This window comes from Silene latifolia, chromosome 9 (assembly GCF_048544455.1).
Source record: "Silene latifolia isolate original U9 population chromosome 9, ASM4854445v1, whole genome shotgun sequence".
In the NCBI taxonomy this organism is placed as follows: Eukaryota; Viridiplantae; Streptophyta; class Magnoliopsida; order Caryophyllales; family Caryophyllaceae; genus Silene; species Silene latifolia.
Genome location: NC_133534.1, coordinates 15,855,412 through 15,861,411, shown reverse-complemented (window position 1 = coordinate 15,861,411; position 6,000 = coordinate 15,855,412).

Here is a 6,000-nt window from a genome sequence, read left to right as displayed (position 1 = left end):
CAAGACCGACGAAGTTAACCTTCTCGAGCCATCCAAGAAAACTAGCCCACCAAGAAAGTTCACAAACCTTGGGGATACATACTCCAATGCTCTAAAAAGGCTGATGAAGCAAGGCAAACTCCAACCCATTGGACCTACTCCCGAACCCGAAAGAAAGTCCAAGTTCTGGGATGAAAACTCTTACTGTGAATACCATAGGGGCAAAGGGCACGACACAGAAAAATGCTACAAGTTGAAACACGTGCTTCAGGATATGATCGAAGACGGTCGACTTCCAATTCCACCAGGAGGTAAACCCAACAACACTCAGAATCCTCTTGGAGTTCTAGTGATCACAAGTGACGAATCTACCTTAGATTGCTCACATCTCATTTCTCCCACCGAAAACGAAATTCACGCAATTGGGAAAGAAAGACTCTACTCTACCATCTCCCCTACCATTTCCGACTTCATCGCATGGGCAAGGAGTGTAGACAGACAAGTGTGGGAACTAGAAAATATGGTAACAAACTTACGTGATCCTAAGGCAACGCCTAAAGAACGCGTACCATTGACCTTCCCTCAAAATGCCACTATGCAAGAAGTAGTCATCGTGTTCGACAAGCTAGTCGATCAAATCATACAACTAGAAAGTGACATCATGAGGATGAAAGAACTAGCTGCAATCAATGGGGTTTGGGCCGATGACGACGAGGACGAGTATCTCATCGAAAACTCCTTAGTCAAAGAAATAGTCCAAAATGGCGAAGACCAAGATGTGGATCACCTAACTCGCTCGGGTCGTCCATACCAAAGCACCACTCAAAACGGTCCAACCAATGTCATCACACCGAATGACAACGAAGACGATCCCACTGATCATTTGCTCAAGCAATTACAGAAAACCAAGGCTGATCTTTCAGTCTGGCAACTAGTGGCAAGCTCATTTCCACATCGCCAAGCTTTACTGCAAGCTTTGGCCAAATTGAATGTAGCGCATAACTCTACTCCCGAAGATGTAGTCAACTTGGTCTTCCAAGAATCACCGAAGTTAAGTAATCCTATTACTTTCTCAGATGAAGACTTGCCACCTTTCGGCGCTAGTCACAACCTTGCTCTATACATCACTGTCATCTGTCTAAAGAAGAATGTGCCAATGACTTTGGTAGATGATGGCTCCGCGGTCAACGTCATACCCCTCAAAACGGCATATAAACTAGGCATGAAAGAGTCGGATTGGACTCCCACCAATCAAGGTGTACGCGCATATGACGGTACGCGACGAAAAGTGGTTGGACTTGTTAGCCTAACCATAGCCACGGGACCAATCGAGCGAAAGGTCAACTTCCAAATAGTGGACATCGAAGCTTCATTCAACATACTTCTGGGGAGGCCTTGGATTCATGCTTCCAAAGCAGTGACCTCCACCCTTCACCAAAAGATCAAGATCCCACTCAATGGCAAAGTTGTGACGATCACTTCGTCGCCTATCAAGGCAATAATTGAGAAGCAATCAAACAATCAAGTCCTTACGGATCCCATATACGAACTTGGGGGCTTCCAAAGTGTAAATGTCATAGAAAGTGAGTTGGCACCCTTATACTATAATCCCTACCCTAACTTGGTGGTCAACCACATACTCAAAAATCAGGGATACTTCCCTGGAATGCCTTTGAACCCGATTCGGAAGAACACCTTCGCGCCATACAAGAAAGGCAACTCATCGAGAATACCACTTGGACTAGGGTACAAACCCACAGCTGAAGAAGTTCTCGAAATGCTCGCTCAAGTCCAAAATCGCAAGTATGTAGGAGTCCAAATGAAGCCATATCTCCCCACCTTAAATGGATACTTCGTTCAAGAAGGAAGTTCAGAACTCTTTCACGGGTTTCCCGAACCTTGGCATTACCTTGAGAGGAAGTTAGCCGGAATCGAGATCTTTCACGATTGTTACTTCATTCCTCCCGAAACGGTTCCTACCGTCAAAACCCGTCAAGCACCTTGCTTTGACGAACAAGCCGTTAGCCTCCTGTTTGGAGAGGACCGATTTGTTAGGGCCGCGCAGGATGAGATCATTACTACGATACTTCAAGACGATCGTTTCAACCCCACCGCATTGATCACAGAAATCGACACAAAGCAGCAGAAAGGATGGAGAAAGTCAATCAAATGGACCAACAATCAAGGAAGACTCTTCAAACTCACCACTGGAGAAGGAGAGATGTTCAAAGAAGAACCAGAAGACGACGAGTTCGAATCGGAGTCGGAGTCGGAGTCAGAGTCGGAGTCTAGAGAAGTCATTAGAGAGTCTACTCCTGTTGTCACCCCCACTCCCTTCGTTCATCCTAGCCTAGCATCGAGTAGTCACGGTAGTTCGGGGAATGCCCCAACTACTGTTCCTTTGCCGCCATCCACCATGGATCGGTTGGCTTCTTTGTTTCAACTTTACTCAAATCTTAATATGAATAAATCGGGTTACGCTTACTCTTTGCGTTATCTTGAGTGCAATTCTGTTTATGATGATACGAGGATGACCAAGACCCGGACTTGATGAAATACCTCCCTACGTAGCCAAAGAAATACTACGGGAAGGGGAAGGGGAACCGATGAATGAGGACACCGAACCCATCAATGTAGGAACTGAACTAGAACCCAAAGAACTTAGGATAGGGACTACCTTGAGCTCTACCGAACGGACCGATTTCATAGACCTACTAAATGAATTCAAGGACGTTTTCGCTTGGTCCTACAAAGACATGCCGGGGATCGACAGGGATATTGCCGAACATAGAATTCCGATTAAGCCAGGCTTCAAACCTGTGAAACGAAGCTTGACGAATGAGAACGGAATGGGCTCTAAAGATTAAGGAAGAAGTTGATAAGCAATTCAAAGCCGGGTTCATCAAAGTTTCCGAGTATTCTGACTGGGTAGCTAACATAGTACCCGTACCCAAAAAGGATGGGAGAATCCGAGTTTGTGTTGACTTTAGGGATTTGAACAAAGCGAGTCCAAAAGATGACTTTCCTCTACCTCACATTGACATATTAGTGGACAATACTGCAGACCACGCATTACTATCCTTCATGGATGGATATGCGGGTTATAACCAAATCAAAATGGCCATGGAAGACATGCATAAGACCGCATTCGTCACCCAATGGGGAACCTATTGCTACACGGTAATGCCGTTTGGATTGATCAACGCCGGAGCTACATACCAACGCACCGCAACTACACTCCTACATGACATGATGCACAAAGAAGTTGAGGTGTATGTAGATGACATGATCGTCAAATCCAAGGAGAGAGAGGGACATATTGCGAACCTTCGCAAGGCTACGAAAGTACAACATGAGACTCAATCCTCAGAAATGCACATTTGGGGTAACGTCTGGCAAACTCCTAGGATACGTCGTTAGCCAACGAGGTATAGAAATAGATCCCTCCAAAATCAAAGCTCTGATTGAAATGCCACAACCTCAAACAGAAAAAGAAGTCAGAGGATTCCTGGGAAAAGTTCAATACATAAGTCGATTCATATCGAAACTTACGATGATTTGCGAGCCCATCTTCAAGAAACTCAAGAAAACAGACCACACCATGTGGGACGATGATTGTCAAAAGGCGTTCGACCGAATCAAGGAGATATTGGCTAAACCACCAGTGCTCATGCCACCACAACAAGATCAACCTCTTGGTTTGTATCTCACGGTAACAGAAACCGCCATGGGTGCCATGCTAGCTCAAACCGTAGGAAGTGAAGAAAGAGCTATTTACTATCTAAGTAAGAAGTTCTTGGAATACGAATGCAAATACTCACAACTCGAAAAGACATGCCTCGCTCTTGTGTGGGCAACAAAGAAGCTACGTCACTACATGCTTAGCTACTCCGTCAAGATATTCTCCAAAATGGATCCAGTCAAATACCTCTTCGAGAAACCCGTCCTCAACGGACGCTTGGCAAGATGGACCATGATGCTCTCCGAATTTGACCTCAAATACGTGCCACCGAAAGTAATAAAGGGTCGCGCCGTCGCCGAATTCTTCGCAGAAAATCCCATCAACGACGCACAAACAATAGATACTTGGTCATTTCCCGACGAGGATATACTTCAAACAGATGTAGACTCCTGGGACCTATACTTTGATGGAGCATCAAACCTAAGAGGATTTGGGATAGGAGTGTTGCTCATTTCTCCTGAAGGCGAGCATACACCGATTGCTGTCAAACTCGACTTCGAGGTGACAAACAACGCCGCAGAGTATGAGGCTTGTCTGATTGGACTACAAGCGGCAGTAAGCTTAGGCATCAAAAACCTCCGAGTGCATGGAGACTCGTCACTAATCATCAACCAAGTTACGGGATCCTGGAAAATCCGAAGTGAAAGCCTAGCACCCTATCAGGCTAGAATAGACCAAGTCGCTCAATTCTTTGATCACGTAACCTACTTACACCTACCTCGAGAAGAAAATCAATTTGCAGACGCTCTTGCGAAACTTGCATCTTTGATAAACATGCCAGATTACATGATGGAAATGTCTTTGTGTATCGAACGACGGTCGGAGCCGGCTTATGTCCATCAAATTACCAATGAAGAAGAAATCACGCAGGAACCCTGGTTCCAAGCAATCCTAAACTTCAAGCTTAATGGCACCTATCCACCAGATATGGACAAGAGGGGACAACGAGCTATACGCCTATTGTCTTCACAATACGTTCTCATGCAAGGGGAATTGTACAAAAGAACACCTCTTGGTGTAGTCCTACGTTGCCTTGATCATTCACAGGCACGAAAGGTGATGGAAGAAGTCCACGACGGAGAATGCGGTCCTCATATGAGTGGACCTATGATGGCAAAGAAAATCACACGTCTAGGGTACTATTGGACCACAATGGAATCCGATTGCATCAAATATGTGAGACATTGCCACAATTGCCAAATCTTCGGGAATGTACAACATGTCCCTCCTTCGTTGCTCTATACGATGACATCTCCTTGGCCATTCTCCGCGTGGGGAATTGACATAATTGGGAAAATAACCCCAGCCGGAACAGGAGGTCACTGTTTCATCCTAGTAGCAATTGACTACTTCACCAAGTGGGTAGAAGCGGCTTCCTACACCGCACTTACGGCCAAAAATGTAGCCAAATTCATACAAAATAACATCATCTGTCGATATGGTTGCCCACATGAGATCATCAGTGATAATGGGTCCCACTTCCAAGCCGAAACCGAACAATTGCTAGCCAAATACAAAATCAAGCATCATCACTCATCGCCCTATAGACCACAGACTAACGGCGCGGTAGAAGCGGCTAACAAAAATGTCGTCACAATCCTCAAGAAAATGACTGACAATTATAGAGATTGGCCAAGCAAAATACCCTTCGCTTTGTGGGGATATCGAACATCCGTCAGGACGCCCACTGGGGCTACCCCTTTCTATTTGACTTACGGCATGGAAGCCGTACAACCAGTAGAGCTAGAAATACCATCCTTGCGTATTCTACTAGAAAGTCAAATCCCTGAAGCCGATTGGAAGAAAGATAGATACGAAGAACTCATCCTCCTGGATGAACGTAGGCTTCGTGCCTTACATAATGTCCAAACATATCAAGCACGTATCAAACGAGCTTTCAACAAAAGGGTTAGGCCAAGAAACATCAAAGAAGGAGATTTAGTTCTCAAATCGGTCAGAGCTCTTTTACCTGTCGACCCAAGGGGAAAATTCAAACCTAATTGGGCCGGACCATATCTAGTCAAATCAATACTCCCAGGGGGTGCGGTTAGAATCACAGACCTAGACGGGAATGAGTTCTCAAACCCCACAAATCTCGACCAACTGAAACGATACTATGCCTAGAACAGGAACAAAAACGCGCCTCGCGTAAACCTACGTGTCGCTCTTGTGGCACTGAATAAACGGCCCCTGGCCCATTTGAATGTCACTAGGCTCTTGCATCTTGACAAACTTGTCATCCTCATATCATCAAACAAACTAAATTCGCACCTCCCGAG